This window comes from Schistocerca americana, chromosome 3, assembly GCF_021461395.2.
Source record: "Schistocerca americana isolate TAMUIC-IGC-003095 chromosome 3, iqSchAmer2.1, whole genome shotgun sequence".
Taxonomy (NCBI): domain Eukaryota; kingdom Metazoa; phylum Arthropoda; class Insecta; order Orthoptera; family Acrididae; genus Schistocerca; species Schistocerca americana.
Window position 1 is genome coordinate 805,916,888 of NC_060121.1, and position 15,144 is coordinate 805,932,031.

Consider the following 15,144-nt stretch of genomic DNA (forward strand, 5'->3'; position numbering starts at 1 on the left):
AAGTCGGTGAAGTCGCCATTGGAGCCGTAAGCCAGTAATTACGACATGCGAATCACTCGCACACCACGCAGCTGTACGATAATGCTCTTGCGTGGGTCCGCATAGCTGAGTCGGTAGAGCGTTAGGTTTTCAACCAAAGGGTCCTGGGTTCAAGTCCCTGTCTGGGCGAAAATTAATACACCTGGGTTCAAGTCCCTGTCTGGGCGAAAATTAATACACTTTCGTAACGGCTAATGGAAACCGTACAGGAAAGAGTGAGGCCACGCCGTTTTCTGCCACCAGATTGCTTCTAAAGATGGCGGTTTCAGTTGTCGGGAGTCGCTTCCGCCACCGGCAGTCGTGGCCGAGTGGTTAAGGCGTCTGACTTGAAATCAGATTCCCTCTGGGAGGGTAGGTTCGAGTCCTGCCGACTGCGAAAATTTTCTCGCTCTCAAATGGCGGACGTTCAGCTGCATCCTAGCAGTTGCGTCACTACTAAACACGTGGGTCACCAGCAATGTGCAGTGCTATTTGATCCAGGGCGCAGCGCTACAGTCGCGCCCAGAAGCCGCAGCTCATCTCCGCGTCTCACAGGCGTCCACCAGGTGTTAGTACAAGTGTCGCCTCACTGGGCAGTGCAGATGTGTCCATTTTAGCTTGCAGACGATGACGTGTGAGCTAACGCAAGTCGAATGTTTTACCGTGTGTATCTGCTAGATACTGCCTCTCATACGGTGGAGAGACTCATTCCTTCTTGTGTCTCGTTCTCCGCACACGAGTTGCCCCTGGCATCGATATAGCACGGGTTTTCTAGCGTCAGCGAAGTCAATATTACACGAATCGAGTCGACATGTTTGCTTGTTACGATGACGGAAGAAGAAGAAATGTGTGTGTAACTTCACTGCATCGGCTGCTCGCCTTTCAGCGCCCCTGTGTCTTATCAGACGAAGGTGACTGTGAAATTGGCAACGAGGCAGAGTTTAATGAACACATGCAAATGAGAACCTTCAACGTCAGCCGAAATAGCTCAGTTGGGAGAGCGTTAGACTGAAGATCTAAAGGTCCCTGGCTCGATCCCGGGTTTCGGCAGGGATTCGTTTTGATGCGACGCCAATGGAATTACTCTGCGTTTGTGATAATGCAACTACCGCTGACAACAAAAATGACTCTCTCCTGTAGCTGTTCTGGTTGTCTAGTGCATGCCATAAGAGGAACTCACTAGACAACTAACTCCCCTAGAAGCAAAAGAATTAAAAATATCCTACCGACTGCATTCCTTTATCTGTGTCAGGTGGTGAAGAACGTCTTCAACGGAACCGTGAAATGAGCGAAAGCGTGGGAAACATTGCATTCGAAATGCTTGTGAATTTTCCAATTGCCCAGTGAGTGTCGACAAAACACGTAAATTCTCTGCTCCAACGTATGAGACGTAACAACTGGTGCAATTTGTTGTTGCATCATGTGCCAGCAGTCTTCGATAGTGTGTTACGAGCTTAGCGCGATAAGTTTGTTGACAGCATTTAGGCGACGTTTTATTTGTTAACGGCCCCATACAGCGATTGCACAACAGTAAAGGACATGAGTCAATGTATAGTTGTGCGTCGTGGGAGGTTTTGCAGCCTCGTGTGAGCCCGGATAGCTCAGTCGGTAGAGCATTAGGCTTTTAACCTAAGGGCCCAGGTTTCAAGTCCCTGTGCAGGCGGAAATTTTAATACTTTGGTAGCGATTCGTCTGGTAGCGGTGGAGACGCTACAGAAAATAATGCAGCTACGCCGTTTTCTGACACCACAGTGCTTTAAACGGTAGCAGTTGCATGTGTCCGGAGAACACCGCGCTAACGGCAGTCGTGGCCGAGTGGTTAAGGCGTCTGACTTGAAATCAGATTCCCTCTGGGAGCGTAGGTTCGAATCCTACCGGCTGCGTGCGATTTTGCGTAAAGAGGAGCAAACATTTTCACACACATGTGACATGTGTGGGCGAATGCGGGTGCAAACCAGTGACGCCATTCTCAACAAGACGAAAATTTCCGTTTTAAGAATACTGAGTTTTCGCGACGACCGCTGCTCACTCTGGCTATCGGTTCACCTCACACTGACACTGACACTGGGACTGCAGAAAGCCGTCGCTGAGATCGTGAGTACACAGATGTGCTCGAAAGTGATGGACAGAGCGAACATCTCATTTTCTTTTTAAGAATCGCAATTTCAATCACTCGAGTGCGGCAAAAGCAGTGGTGCAGCGTTTCTTTTCTTAAGATCTCGCAGCTGCTTGGAGGTATGTCCATCGTTTTAAGACGACAGAAAACTAGCGTCAGCGGTGCGTCAGTGGGAAGTCGGTGAAGTCGCCATTGGAGCCGTAAGCCAGTAATTACGACATGCGAATCACTCGCACACCACGCAGCTGTACGATAATGCTCTTGCGTGGGTCCGCATAGCTGAGTCGGTAGAGCGTTAGGTTTTCAACCAAAGGGTCCTGGGTTCAAGTCCCTGTCTGGGCGAAAATTAATACACCTGGGTTCAAGTCCCTGTCTGGGCGAAAATTAATACACTTTCGTAACGGCTAATGGAAACCGTACAGGAAAGAGTGAGGCCACGCCGTTTTCTGCCACCATATTGCTTCTAAAGATGGCGGTTTCAGTTGTCGGGAGTCGCTTCCGCCACCGGCAGTCGTGGCCGAGTGGTTAAGGCGTCTGACTTGAAATCAGATTCCCTCTGGGAGCGTAGGTTCGAGTCCTGCCGACTGCGAAAATTTTCTCGCTCTCAAATGGCGGACGTTCAGCTGCATCCTAGCAGTTGCGTCACTACTAAACACGTGGGTCACCAGCAATGTGCAGTGCTATTTGATCCAGGGCGCAGCGCTACAGTCGCGCCCAGAAGCCGCAGCTCATCTCCGCGTCTCACAGGCGTCCACCAGGTATTAGTACAAGTGTCGCCTCACTGGGCAGTGCAGATGTGTCCATTTTAGCTTGCAGACGATGACGTGTAGCAATTTATGAGCTAACGCAAGTCGAATGTTTTACCGTGTGTATCTGCTAGATACTGCCTCTCATACTGTGGAGAGACTCACTCCTTCTTGTGTTTCGTTCTCCGCAAACGAGTTGCCCCTGGCATCGATATAGCACGGGTTTTCTAGCGTCAGCGAAGTCAATATTACACGAATCGAGTCGACATGTTTGCTTGTTACGATGACGGAAGAAGAAGAAATGTGTGTGTAACTTCACTGCATCGGCTGCTCGCCTTTCAGCGCCCCTGTGTCTTATCAGACGAAGGTGACTGTGAAATTGGCAACGAGGCAGAGTTTAATGAACACATGCAAATGAGAACCTTCAACGTCAGCCGAAATAGCTCAGTTGGGAGAGCGTTAGACTGAAGATCTAAAGGTCCCTGGTTCGATCCCGGGTTTCGGCAGGGATTCGTTTTGATGCGACGCCAATGGAATTACTCTGCGTTTGTGATAATGCAACTACCGCTGACAACAAAAATGACTCTCTCCTGTAGCTGTTCTGGTTGTGTAGTGCATGCCATAAGAGGAACTCACTAGACAACTAACTCCCCTAGAAGCAAAAGAATTAAAAATATCCTACCAACTGCATTCCTTTTTCTGTGTCAGGTAGTGAAGAACGTCTTCAACGGAACCGTGAAATGAGCGAAAGCGTGGGAAACATTGCATTCGAAATGCTTGTGAATTTTCCAATTGCCCAGTGAGTGTCGACAAAACACGTAAATTCTCTGCTCCAACGTATGAGACGTAACAACTGGTGCAATTTGTTGTTGCATCATGTGCCAGCAGTCTTCGATAGTGTGTTACGAGCTTAGCGCGATAAGTTTGTAGACAGCATTTAGGCGACGTTTTATTTGTTAACGGCCCCATACAGCGATTGCACAACAGTAAAGGACATGAGTCAATGTATAGTTGTGCGTCGTGGGAGGTTTTGCAGTCTCGTGTGAGCCCGGATAGCGCAGTCGGTAGAGCATTAGGCTTTTAACCTAAGGGCCCAGGTTTCAAGTCCCTGTCCAGGCGGAAATTTTAATACTTTGGTAGCGATTCGTCTGGTAGCGGTGGAGACGCTACAGAAAATAATGCAGCTACGCCGTTTTCTGACACAACAGTGCTTTAAACGGTAGCAGTTGCATGTGTCCGGAGAACACCGCGCTAACGGCAGTCGTGGCCGAGTGGTTTAGGCGTCTGACTCGAAATCAGATTCCCTCTGGGAGCGTAGGTTCGAATCCTACTGGCTGCGTGCGATTTTGCGTAAAGAGGAGCAAACATTTTCACACACATGTGACATGTGTGGGCGAATGCGGCTGCAAACCAGTGACGCCATTCTCAACAAGACGAAAATTTCCGTTTTAAGAATACTGAGTTTTCGCGACGACCGCTGCTCACTCTGGCTATCGGTTCACCTCACACTGACACTGACGCTGGGACTGCAGAAAGCCGTCGCTGAGATCGTGAGTACACAGATGTGCTCGAAAGTGATGGACAGAGCGAACATCTCATTTTCTTTTTAAGAATCGCAATTTCAATCACTCGAGTGCGGCAAAAGCAGTGGTGCAGCGTTTCTTTTCTTAAGATCTCGCAGCTGCTTGGAGGTATGTCCATCGTTTTAAGACGACAGAAAACTAGCGTCAGCGGTGCGTCAGTGGGAAGTCGGTGAAGTCGCCATTGGAGCCGTAAGCCAGTAATTACGACATGCGAATCACTCGCACACCACGCAGCTGTACGATAATGCTCTTGCGTGGGTCCGCATAGCTGAGTCGGTAGAGCGTTAGGTTTTCAACCAAAGGGTCCTGGGTTCAAGTCCCTGTCTGGGCGAAAATTAATACACCTGGGTTCAAGTCCCTGTCTGGGCGAAAATTAATACACTTTCGTAACGGCTAATGGAAACCGTACAGGAAAGAGTGAGGCCACGCCGTTTTCTGCCACCAGATTGCTTCTAAAGATGGCGGTTTCAGTTGTCGGGAGTCGCTTCCGCCACCGGCAGTCGTGGCCGAGTGGTTAAGGCGTCTGACTTGAAATCAGATTCCCTCTGGGAGGGTAGGTTCGAGTCCTGCCGACTGCGAAAATTTTCTCGCTCTCAAATGGCGGACGTTCAGCTGCATCCTAGCAGTTGCGTCACTACTAAACACGTGGGTCACCAGCAATGTGCAGTGCTATTTGATCCAGGGCGCAGCGCTACAGTCGCGCCCAGAAGCCGCAGCTCATCTCCGCGTCTCACAGGCGTCCACCAGGTGTTAGTACAAGTGTCGCCTCACTGGGCAGTGCAGATGTGTCCATTTTAGCTTGCAGACGATGACGTGTGAGCTAACGCAAGTCGAATGTTTTACCGTGTGTATCTGCTAGATACTGCCTCTCATACGGTGGAGAGACTCATTCCTTCTTGTGTCTCGTTCTCCGCACACGAGTTGCCCCTGGCATCGATATAGCACGGGTTTTCTAGCGTCAGCGAAGTCAATTTTACACGAATCGAGTCGACATGTTTGCTTGTTACGATGACGGAAGAAGAAGAAATGTGTGTGTAACTTCACTGCATCGGCTGCTCGCCTTTCAGCGCCCCTGTGCCTTATCAGACGAAGGTGACTGTGAAATTGGCAACGATTCAGTGGTGAATGAACACATGCAAATGAGAACCTTCAACGTCAGCCGAAATAGCTCAGTTGGGAGAGCGTTAGACTGAAGATGTAAAGGTCACTGGTTCGATCCCGGGTTTCGGCAGGGATTCGTTTTGATGCGACGCCAATGGAATTACTCTGCGTTTGTGATAATGCAACTACCGCTGACAACAAAAATGACTCTCTCCTGTAGCTGTTCTGGTTGTCTAGTGCATGCCATAAGAGGAACTCACTAGACAACTAACTCCCCTAGAAGCAAAAGAATTAAAAATATCCTACCGACTGCATTCCTTTTTCTGTGTCAGGTGGTGAAGAACGTCTTCAACGGAACCGTGAAATGAGCGAAAGCGTGGGAAACATTGCATTCGAAATGCTTGTGAATTTTCCAATTGCCCAGTGAGTGTCGACAAAACACGTAAATTCTCTGCTCCAACGTATGAGACGTAACAACTGGTGCAATTTGTTGTTTCATCATGTGCCAGCAGTCTTCGATAGTGTGTTACGAGCTTAGCGCGGTAAGTTTGTAGACAGCATTTAGGCGACGTTTTATTTGTTAACGGCCCCATACAGCGATTGCACAACAGTAAAGGACATGAGTCAATGTATAGTTGTGCGTCGTGGGAGGTTTTGCAGCCTCGTGTGAGCCCGGATAGCTCAGTCGGTAGAGCATTAGGCTTTTAACCTAAGGGCTCAGGTTTCAAGTCCCTGTCCAGGCGGAAATTTTAATACTTTGGTAGCGATTCGTCTGGTAGCGGTGGAGACGCTACAGAAAATAATGCAGCTACGCCGTTTTCTGACACCACAGTGCTTTAAACGGTAGCAGTTGCATGTGTCCGGAGAACACCGCGCTAACGGCAGTCGTGGCCGAGTGGTTAAGGCGTCTGACTCGAAATCAGATTCCCTCTGGGAGCGTAGGTTCGAATCCTACCGGCTGCGTGCGATTTTGCGTAAAGAGGAGCAAACATTTTCGCACACATGTGACATGTGTGGGCGAATGCGGGTGCAAACCAGTGACGCCATTCTCAACAAGACGAAAATTTCCGTTTTAAGAATACTGAGTTTTCGCGACGACCGCTGCTTACTCTGGCTATCGGTTCACCTCACACTGACACTGACGCTGGGACTGCAGAAAGCCGTCGCTGAGATCGTGACTACACAGATGTGCTCGAAAGTGATGGACAGAGCGAACATCTCATTTTCTTTTTAAGAATCGCAATTTCAATCACTCGAGTGCGGCAAAAGCAGTGGTGCAGCGTTTCTTTTCTTAAGATCTCGCAGCTGCTTGGAGGTATGTCCATCGTTTTAAGACGACAGAAAACTAGCGTCAGCGGTGCGTCAGAGGGAAGTCGGTGAAGTCGCCATTGGAGCCGTAAGCCAGTAATTACGACATGCGAATCACTCGCACACCACGCAGCTGTACGATAATGCTCGTGCGTGGGTCCGCATAGCTGAGTCGGTAGAGCGTTAGGTTTTCAACCAAAGGGTCCTGGGTTCAAGTCCCTGTCTGGGCGAAAATTAATACACCTGCGTTCAAGTCCCTGACTGGGCGAAAATTAATACACTTTCGTAACGGCTAATGGAAACCGTACAGGAAAGAGTGAGGCCACGCCGTTTTCTGCCACCAGATTGCTTCTAAAGATGGCGGTTACAGTTGTCGGGAGTCGCTTCCGCCACCGGCAGTCGTGGCCGAGTGGTTAAGGCGTCTGACTTGAAATCAGATTCCCTCTGGGAGCGTAGGTTCGAGTCCTGCCGACTGCGAAAATTTTCTCGCTCTCAAATGGCGGACGTTCAGCTGCATCCTAGCAGTTGCGTCACTACTAAACACGTGGGTCACCAGCAATGTGCAGTGCTATTTGATCCAGGGCGCAGCGCTACAGTCGCGCCCAGAAGCCGCAGCTCATCTCCGCGTCTCACAGGCGTCCACCAGGTGTTAGTACAAGTGTCGCCTCACTGGGCAGTGCAGATGTGTCCATTTTAGCTTGCAGACGATGACGTGTGAGCTAACGCAAGTCGAATGTTTTACCGTGTGTATCTGCTAGATACTGCCTCCCATACGGTGGAGAGACTCACTCCTTCTTGTGTCTCGTTCTCCGCACACGAGTTGCCCCTGGCATCGATATGACACGGGTTTTCTAGCGTCAGCGAAGTCAATATTACACGAATCGAGTCGACATGTTTGCTTGTTACGATGACGGAAGAAGAAGAAATGTGTGTGTAACTTCACTGCATCGGCTGCTCGCCTTTCAGCGCCCCTGTGTCTTATCAGACGAAGGTGACTGTGAAATTGGCAACGAGGCAGAGGTTAATGAACACATGCAAATGAGAACCTTCAACGTCAGCCGAAATAGCTCAGTTGGGAGAGCGTTAGACTGAAGATCTAAAGGTCCCTGGTTCGATCCCGGGTTTCGGCAGGGATTCGTTTTGATGCGACGCCAATGGAATTACTCTGCGTTTGTGATAATGCAACTACCGCTGACAACAAAAATGACTCTCTCCTGTAGCTGTTCTGGTTGTCTAGTGCATGCCATAAGAGGAACTCACTAGACAACTAACTCCCCTAGAAGCAAAAGAATTAAAAATATCCTACCGACTGCATTCCTTTTTCTGTGTCAGGTGGTGAAGAACGTCTTCAACGGAACCGTGAAATGAGCGAAAGCGTGGGAAACATTGCATTCGAAATGCTTGTGAATTTTCCAATTGCCCAGTGAGTGTCGACAAAACACGTAAATTCTCTGCTCCAACGTATGAGACGTAACAACTGGTGCAATTTGTTGTTGCATCATGTGCCAGCAGTCTTCGATAGTGTGTTACGAGCTTAGCGCGGTAAGTTTGTAGACAGCATTTAGGCGACGTTTTATTTGTTAACGGCCCCATACAGCGATTGCACAACAGTAAAGGACATGAGTCAATGTATAGTTGTGCGTCGTGGGAGGTTTTGCAGCCTCGTGTGAGCCCGGATAGCTCAGTCGGTAGAGCATTAGGCTTTTAACCTAAGGGCTCAGGTTTCAAGTCCCTGTCCAGGCGGAAATTTTAATACTTTGGTAGCGATTCGTCTGGTAGCGGTGGAGACGCTACAGAAAATAATGCAGCTACGCCGTTTTCTGACACCACAGTGCTTTAAACGGTAGCAGTTGCATGTGTCCGGAGAACACCGCGCTAACGGCAGTCGTGGCCGAGTGGTTAAGGCGTCTGACTCGAAATCAGATTCCCTCTGGGAGCGTAGGTTCGAATCCTACCGGCTGCGTGCGATTTTGCGTAAAGAGGAGCAAACATTTTCGCACACATGTGACATGTGTGGGCGAATGCGGGTGCAAACCAGTGACGCCATTCTCAACAAGACGAAAATTTCCGTTTTAAGAATACTGAGTTTTCGCGACGACCGCTGCTTACTCTGGCTATCGGTTCACCTCACACTGACACTGACGCTGGGACTGCAGAAAGCCGTCGCTGAGATCGTGACTACACAGATGTGCTCGAAAGTGATGGACAGAGCGAACATCTCATTTTCTTTTTAAGAATCGCAATTTCAATCACTCGAGTGCGGCAAAAGCAGTGGTGCAGCGTTTCTTTTCTTAAGATCTCGCAGCTGCTTGGAGGTATGTCCATCGTTTTAAGACGACAGAAAACTAGCGTCAGCGGTGCGTCAGAGGGAAGTCGGTGAAGTCGCCATTGGAGCCGTAAGCCAGTAATTACGACATGCGAATCACTCGCACACCACGCAGCTGTACGATAATGCTCGTGCGTGGGTCCGCATAGCTGAGTCGGTAGAGCGTTAGGTTTTCAACCAAAGGGTCCTGGGTTCAAGTCCCTGTCTGGGCGAAAATTAATACACCTGCGTTCAAGTCCCTGACTGGGCGAAAATTAATACACTTTCGTAACGGCTAATGGAAACCGTACAGGAAAGAGTGAGGCCACGCCGTTTTCTGCCACCAGATTGCTTCTAAAGATGGCGGTTACAGTTGTCGGGAGTCGCTTCCGCCACCGGCAGTCGTGGCCGAGTGGTTAAGGCGTCTGACTTGAAATCAGATTCCCTCTGGGAGCGTAGGTTCGAGTCCTGCCGACTGCGAAAATTTTCTCGCTCTCAAATGGCGGACGTTCAGCTGCATCCTAGCAGTTGCGTCACTACTAAACACGTGGGTCACCAGCAATGTGCAGTGCTATTTGATCCAGGGCGCAGCGCTACAGTCGCGCCCAGAAGCCGCAGCTCATCTCCGCGTCTCACAGGCGTCCACCAGGTGTTAGTACAAGTGTCGCCTCACTGGGCAGTGCAGATGTGTCCATTTTAGCTTGCAGACGATGACGTGTGAGCTAACGCAAGTCGAATGTTTTACCGTGTGTATCTGCTAGATACTGCCTCCCATACGGTGGAGAGACTCACTCCTTCTTGTGTCTCGTTCTCCGCACACGAGTTGCCCCTGGCATCGATATGACACGGGTTTTCTAGCGTCAGCGAAGTCAATATTACACGAATCGAGTCGACATGTTTGCTTGTTACGATGACGGAAGAAGAAGAAATGTGTGTGTAACTTCACTGCATCGGCTGCTCGCCTTTCAGCGCCCCTGTGTCTTATCAGACGAAGGTGACTGTGAAATTGGCAACGAGGCAGAGGTTAATGAACACATGCAAATGAGAACCTTCAACGTCAGCCGAAATAGCTCAGTTGGGAGAGCGTTAGACTGAAGATCTAAAGGTCCCTGGTTCGATCCCGGGTTTCGGCAGGGATTCGTTTTGATGCGACGCCAATGGAATTACTCTGCGTTTGTGATAATGCAACTACCGCTGACAACAAAAATGACTCTCTCCTGTAGCTGTTCTGGTTGTCTAGTGCATGCCATAAGAGGAACTCACTAGACAACTAACTCCCCTAGAAGCAAAAGAATTAAAAATATCCTACCGACTGCATTCCTTTTTCTGTGTCAGGTGGTGAAGAACGTCTTCAACGGAACCGTGAAATGAGCGAAAGCGTGGGAAACATTGCATTCGAAATGCTTGTGAATTTTCCAATTGCCCAGTGAGTGTCGACAAAACACGTAAATTCTCTGCTCCAACGTATGAGACGTAACAACTGGTGCAATTTGTTGTTGCATCATGTGCCAGCAGTCTTCGATAGTGTGTTACGAGCTTAGCGCGGTAAGTTTGTAGACAGCATTTAGGCGACGTTTTATTTGTTAACGGCCCCATACAGCGATTGCACAACAGTAAAGGACATGAGTCAATGTATAGTTGTGCGTCGTGGGAGGTTTTGCAGCCTCGTGTGAGCCCGGATAGCTCAGTCGGTAGAGCATTAGGCTTTTAACCTAAGGGCTCAGGTTTCAAGTCCCTGTCCAGGCGGAAATTTTAATACTTTGGTAGCGATTCGTCTGGTAGCGGTGGAGACGCTACAGAAAATAATGCAGCTACGCCGTTTTCTGACACCACAGTGCTTTAAACGGTAGCAGTTGCATGTGTCCGGAGAACACCGCGCTAACGGCAGTCGTGGCCGAGTGGTTAAGGCGTCTGACTCGAAATCAGATTCCCTCTGGGAGCGTAGGTTCGAATCCTACCGGCTGCGTGCGATTTTGCGTAAAGAGGAGCAAACATTTTCGCACACATGTGACATGTGTGGGCGAATGCGGGTGCAAACCAGTGACGCCATTCTCAACAAGACGAAAATTTCCGTTTTAAGAATACTGAGTTTTCGCGACGACCGCTGCTTACTCTGGCTATCGGTTCACCTCACACTGACACTGACGCTGGGACTGCAGAAAGCCGTCGCTGAGATCGTGACTACACAGATGTGCTCGAAAGTGATGGACAGAGCGAACATCTCATTTTCTTTTTAAGAATCGCAATTTCAATCACTCGAGTGCGGCAAAAGCAGTGGTGCAGCGTTTCTTTTCTTAAGATCTCGCAGCTGCTTGGAGGTATGTCCATCGTTTTAAGACGACAGAAAACTAGCGTCAGCGGTGCGTCAGAGGGAAGTCGGTGAAGTCGCCATTGGAGCCGTAAGCCAGTAATTACGACATGCGAATCACTCGCACACCACGCAGCTGTACGATAATGCTCGTGCGTGGGTCCGCATAGCTGAGTCGGTAGAGCGTTAGGTTTTCAACCAAAGGGTCCTGGGTTCAAGTCCCTGTCTGGGCGAAAATTAATACACCTGCGTTCAAGTCCCTGACTGGGCGAAAATTAATACACTTTCGTAACGGCTAATGGAAACCGTACAGGAAAGAGTGAGGCCACGCCGTTTTCTGCCACCAGATTGCTTCTAAAGATGGCGGTTACAGTTGTCGGGAGTCGCTTCCGCCACCGGCAGTCGTGGCCGAGTGGTTAAGGCGTCTGACTTGAAATCAGATTCCCTCTGGGAGCGTAGGTTCGAGTCCTGCCGACTGCGAAAATTTTCTCGCTCTCAAATGGCGGACGTTCAGCTGCATCCTAGCAGTTGCGTCACTACTAAACACGTGGGTCACCAGCAATGTGCAGTGCTATTTGATCCAGGGCGCAGCGCTACAGTCGCGCCCAGAAGCCGCAGCTCATCTCCGCGTCTCACAGGCGTCCACCAGGTGTTAGTACAAGTGTCGCCTCACTGGGCAGTGCAGATGTGTCCATTTTAGCTTGCAGACGATGACGTGTGAGCTAACGCAAGTCGAATGTTTTACCGTGTGTATCTGCTAGATACTGCCTCCCATACGGTGGAGAGACTCACTCCTTCTTGTGTCTCGTTCTCCGCACACGAGTTGCCCCTGGCATCGATATGACACGGGTTTTCTAGCGTCAGCGAAGTCAATATTACACGAATCGAGTCGACATGTTTGCTTGTTACGATGACGGAAGAAGAAGAAATGTGTGTGTAACTTCACTGCATCGGCTGCTCGCCTTTCAGCGCCCCTGTGTCTTATCAGACGAAGGTGACTGTGAAATTGGCAACGAGGCAGAGGTTAATGAACACATGCAAATGAGAACCTTCAACGTCAGCCGAAATAGCTCAGTTGGGAGAGCGTTAGACTGAAGATCTAAAGGTCCCTGGTTCGATCCCGGGTTTCGGCAGGGATTCGTTTTGATGCGACGCCAATGGAATTACTCTGCGTTTGTGATAATGCAACTACCGCTGACAACAAAAATGACTCTCTCCTGTAGCTGTTCTGGTTGTCTAGTGCATGCCATAAGAGGAACTCACTAGACAACTAACTCCCCTAGAAGCAAAAGAATTAAAAATATCCTACCGACTGCATTCCTTTTTCTGTGTCAGGTGGTGAAGAACGTCTTCAACGGAACCGTGAAATGAGCGAAAGCGTGGGAAACATTGCATTCGAAATGCTTGTGAATTTTCCAATTGCCCAGTGAGTGTCGACAAAACACGTAAATTCTCTGCTCCAACGTATGAGACGTAACAACTGGTGCAATTTGTTGTTGCATCATGTGCCAGCAGTCTTCGATAGTGTGTTACGAGCTTAGCGCGGTAAGTTTGTAGACAGCATTTAGGCGACGTTTTATTTGTTAACGGCCCCATACAGCGATTGCACAACAGTAAAGGACATGAGTCAATGTATAGTTGTGCGTCGTGGGAGGTTTTGCAGCCTCGTGTGAGCCCGGATAGCTCAGTCGGTAGAGCATTAGGCTTTTAACCTAAGGGCCCAGGTTTCAAGTCCCTGTCCAGGCGGAAATTTTAATACTTTGGTAGCGATTCGTCTGGTAGCGGTGGAGACGCTACAGAAAATAATGCAGCTACGCCGTTTTCTGACACCACAGTGCTTTAAACGGTAGCAGTTGCATGTGTCCGGAGAACACCGCGCTAACGGCAGTCGTGGCCGAGTGGTTAAGGCGTCTGACTCGAAATCAGATTCCCTCTGGGAGCGTAGGTTCGAATCCTACCGGCTGCGTGCGATTTTGCGTAAAGAGGAGCAAACATTTTCGCACACATGTGACATGTGTGGGCGAATGCGGGTGCAAACCAGTGACGCCATTCTCAACAAGACGAAAATTTCCGTTTTAAGAATACTGAGTTTTCGCGACGACCGCTGCTTACTCTGGCTATCGGTTCACCTCACACTGACACTGACGCTGGGACTGCAGAAAGCCGTCGCTGAGATCGTGAGTACACAGATGTGCTCGAAAGTGATGGACAGAGCGAACATCTCATTTTCTTTTTAAGAATCGCAATTTCAATCACTCGAGTGCGGCAAAAGCAGTGGTGCAGCGTTTCTTTTCTTAAGATCTCGCAGCTGCTTGGAGGTATGTCCATCGTTTTAAGACGACAGAAAACTAGCGTCAGCGGTGCGTCAGTGGGAAGTCGGTGAAGTCGCCATTGGAGCCGTAAGCCAGTAATTACGACATGCGAATCACTCGCACACCACGCAGCTGTACGATAATGCTCTTGCGTGGGTCCGCATAGCTGAGTCGGTAGAGCGTTAGGTTTTCAACCAAAGGGTCCTGGGTTCAAGTCCCTGTCTGGGCGAAAATTAATACACCTGTGTTCAAGTCCCTGACTGGGCGAAAATTAATACACTTTCGTAACGGCTAATGGAAACCGTACAGGAAAGAGTGAGGCCACGCCGTTTTCTGCCACCAGATTGCTTCTAAAGATGGCGGTTACAGTTGTCGGGAGTCGCTTCCGCCACCGGCAGTCGTGGCCGAGTGGGTAAGGCGTCTGACTTGAAATCAGATTCCCTCTGGGAGCGTAGGTTCGAGTCCTGCCGACTGCGAAAATTTTCTCGCTCTCAAATGGCGGACGTTCAGCTGCATCCTAGCAGTTGCGTCACTACTAAACACGTGGGTCACCAGCAATGTGCAGTGCTATTTGATCCAGGGCGCAGCGCTACAGTCGCGCCCAGAAGCCGCAGCTCATCTCCGCGTCTCACAGGCGTCCACCAGGTGTTAGTACAAGTGTCGCCTCACTGGGCAGTGCAGATGTGTCCATTTTAGCTTGCAGACGATGACGTGTGAGCTAACGCAAGTCGAATGTTTTACCGTGTGTATCTGCTAGATACTGCCTCCCATACGGTGGAGAGACTCACTCCTTCTTGTGTCTCGTTCTCCGCACACGAGTTGCCCCTGGCATCGATATGACACGGGTTTTCTAGCGTCAGCGAAGTCAATATTACACGAATCGAGTCGACATGTTTGCTTGTTACGATGACGGAAGAAGAAGAAATGTGTGTGTAACTTCACTGCATCGGCTGCTCGCCTTTCAGCGCCCCTGTGTCTTATCAGACGAAGGTGACTGTGACATTGGCAACGAGGCAGAGGTTAATGAACACATGCAAATGAGAACCTTCAACGTCAGCCGAAATAGCTCAGTTGGGAGAGCGTTAGACTGAAGATCTAAAGGTCCCTGGTTCGATCCCGGGTTTCGGCAGGGATTCGTTTTGATGCGACGCCAATGGAATTACTCTGCGTTTGTGATAATGCAACTACCGCTGACAACAAAAATGACTCTCTCCTGTAGCTGTTCTGGTTGTCTAGTGCATGCCATAAGAGGAACTCACTAGACAACTAACTCCCCTAGAAGCAAAAGAATTAAAAATATCCTACCGACTGCATTCCTTTTTCTGTGTCAGGTGGTGAAGAACGTCT

At 49.5% G+C, this 15,144-nt stretch overlaps 26 non-coding genes across 26 annotated transcripts; all 26 read left to right on the forward strand.

The window, feature by feature from the left end:
• Nucleotides 1-333: 333 nt before the first annotated feature.
• Trnas-uga lies at nt 334-415 on the forward strand. Its single transcript has one exon. It is a non-coding gene; the product is annotated as a tRNA-Ser (tRNA).
• A 580-nt stretch (nt 416-995) lies between these two features.
• On the forward strand, nt 996-1,068 carry Trnaf-gaa. The gene has a single exon. It is a non-coding gene; the product is annotated as a tRNA-Phe (tRNA).
• A 540-nt stretch (nt 1,069-1,608) lies between these two features.
• On the forward strand, nt 1,609-1,681 carry Trnak-uuu. The gene has a single exon. It is a non-coding gene; the product is annotated as a tRNA-Lys (tRNA).
• Nucleotides 1,682-1,819: 138 nt separating this feature from the next.
• Trnas-uga lies at nt 1,820-1,901 on the forward strand. Its single transcript has one exon. It is a non-coding gene; the product is annotated as a tRNA-Ser (tRNA).
• Nucleotides 1,902-2,641: 740 nt separating this feature from the next.
• Nucleotides 2,642-2,723, forward strand: Trnas-uga. Its single transcript has one exon. It is a non-coding gene; the product is annotated as a tRNA-Ser (tRNA).
• A 590-nt stretch (nt 2,724-3,313) lies between these two features.
• On the forward strand, nt 3,314-3,386 carry Trnaf-gaa. Its single transcript has one exon. It is a non-coding gene; the product is annotated as a tRNA-Phe (tRNA).
• Nucleotides 3,387-3,926: 540 nt separating this feature from the next.
• Nucleotides 3,927-3,999, forward strand: Trnak-uuu. Its single transcript has one exon. It is a non-coding gene; the product is annotated as a tRNA-Lys (tRNA).
• A 138-nt stretch (nt 4,000-4,137) lies between these two features.
• On the forward strand, nt 4,138-4,219 carry Trnas-cga. Its single transcript has one exon. It is a non-coding gene; the product is annotated as a tRNA-Ser (tRNA).
• A 740-nt stretch (nt 4,220-4,959) lies between these two features.
• Trnas-uga lies at nt 4,960-5,041 on the forward strand. The gene has a single exon. It is a non-coding gene; the product is annotated as a tRNA-Ser (tRNA).
• Nucleotides 5,042-5,621: 580 nt separating this feature from the next.
• Nucleotides 5,622-5,694, forward strand: Trnaf-gaa. Its single transcript has one exon. It is a non-coding gene; the product is annotated as a tRNA-Phe (tRNA).
• A 540-nt stretch (nt 5,695-6,234) lies between these two features.
• Nucleotides 6,235-6,307, forward strand: Trnak-uuu. Its single transcript has one exon. It is a non-coding gene; the product is annotated as a tRNA-Lys (tRNA).
• A 138-nt stretch (nt 6,308-6,445) lies between these two features.
• Trnas-cga lies at nt 6,446-6,527 on the forward strand. Its single transcript has one exon. It is a non-coding gene; the product is annotated as a tRNA-Ser (tRNA).
• A 740-nt stretch (nt 6,528-7,267) lies between these two features.
• Trnas-uga lies at nt 7,268-7,349 on the forward strand. Its single transcript has one exon. It is a non-coding gene; the product is annotated as a tRNA-Ser (tRNA).
• A 580-nt stretch (nt 7,350-7,929) lies between these two features.
• Trnaf-gaa lies at nt 7,930-8,002 on the forward strand. Its single transcript has one exon. It is a non-coding gene; the product is annotated as a tRNA-Phe (tRNA).
• Nucleotides 8,003-8,542: 540 nt separating this feature from the next.
• On the forward strand, nt 8,543-8,615 carry Trnak-uuu. The gene has a single exon. It is a non-coding gene; the product is annotated as a tRNA-Lys (tRNA).
• Nucleotides 8,616-8,753: 138 nt separating this feature from the next.
• On the forward strand, nt 8,754-8,835 carry Trnas-cga. Its single transcript has one exon. It is a non-coding gene; the product is annotated as a tRNA-Ser (tRNA).
• A 740-nt stretch (nt 8,836-9,575) lies between these two features.
• Nucleotides 9,576-9,657, forward strand: Trnas-uga. Its single transcript has one exon. It is a non-coding gene; the product is annotated as a tRNA-Ser (tRNA).
• A 580-nt stretch (nt 9,658-10,237) lies between these two features.
• Trnaf-gaa lies at nt 10,238-10,310 on the forward strand. Its single transcript has one exon. It is a non-coding gene; the product is annotated as a tRNA-Phe (tRNA).
• Nucleotides 10,311-10,850: 540 nt separating this feature from the next.
• Nucleotides 10,851-10,923, forward strand: Trnak-uuu. Its single transcript has one exon. It is a non-coding gene; the product is annotated as a tRNA-Lys (tRNA).
• Nucleotides 10,924-11,061: 138 nt separating this feature from the next.
• Trnas-cga lies at nt 11,062-11,143 on the forward strand. Its single transcript has one exon. It is a non-coding gene; the product is annotated as a tRNA-Ser (tRNA).
• A 740-nt stretch (nt 11,144-11,883) lies between these two features.
• On the forward strand, nt 11,884-11,965 carry Trnas-uga. The gene has a single exon. It is a non-coding gene; the product is annotated as a tRNA-Ser (tRNA).
• A 580-nt stretch (nt 11,966-12,545) lies between these two features.
• On the forward strand, nt 12,546-12,618 carry Trnaf-gaa. Its single transcript has one exon. It is a non-coding gene; the product is annotated as a tRNA-Phe (tRNA).
• Nucleotides 12,619-13,158: 540 nt separating this feature from the next.
• Trnak-uuu lies at nt 13,159-13,231 on the forward strand. The gene has a single exon. It is a non-coding gene; the product is annotated as a tRNA-Lys (tRNA).
• A 138-nt stretch (nt 13,232-13,369) lies between these two features.
• Nucleotides 13,370-13,451, forward strand: Trnas-cga. Its single transcript has one exon. It is a non-coding gene; the product is annotated as a tRNA-Ser (tRNA).
• A 740-nt stretch (nt 13,452-14,191) lies between these two features.
• Trnas-uga lies at nt 14,192-14,273 on the forward strand. The gene has a single exon. It is a non-coding gene; the product is annotated as a tRNA-Ser (tRNA).
• Nucleotides 14,274-14,853: 580 nt separating this feature from the next.
• Nucleotides 14,854-14,926, forward strand: Trnaf-gaa. The gene has a single exon. It is a non-coding gene; the product is annotated as a tRNA-Phe (tRNA).
• Nucleotides 14,927-15,144: the final 218 nt, after the last annotated feature.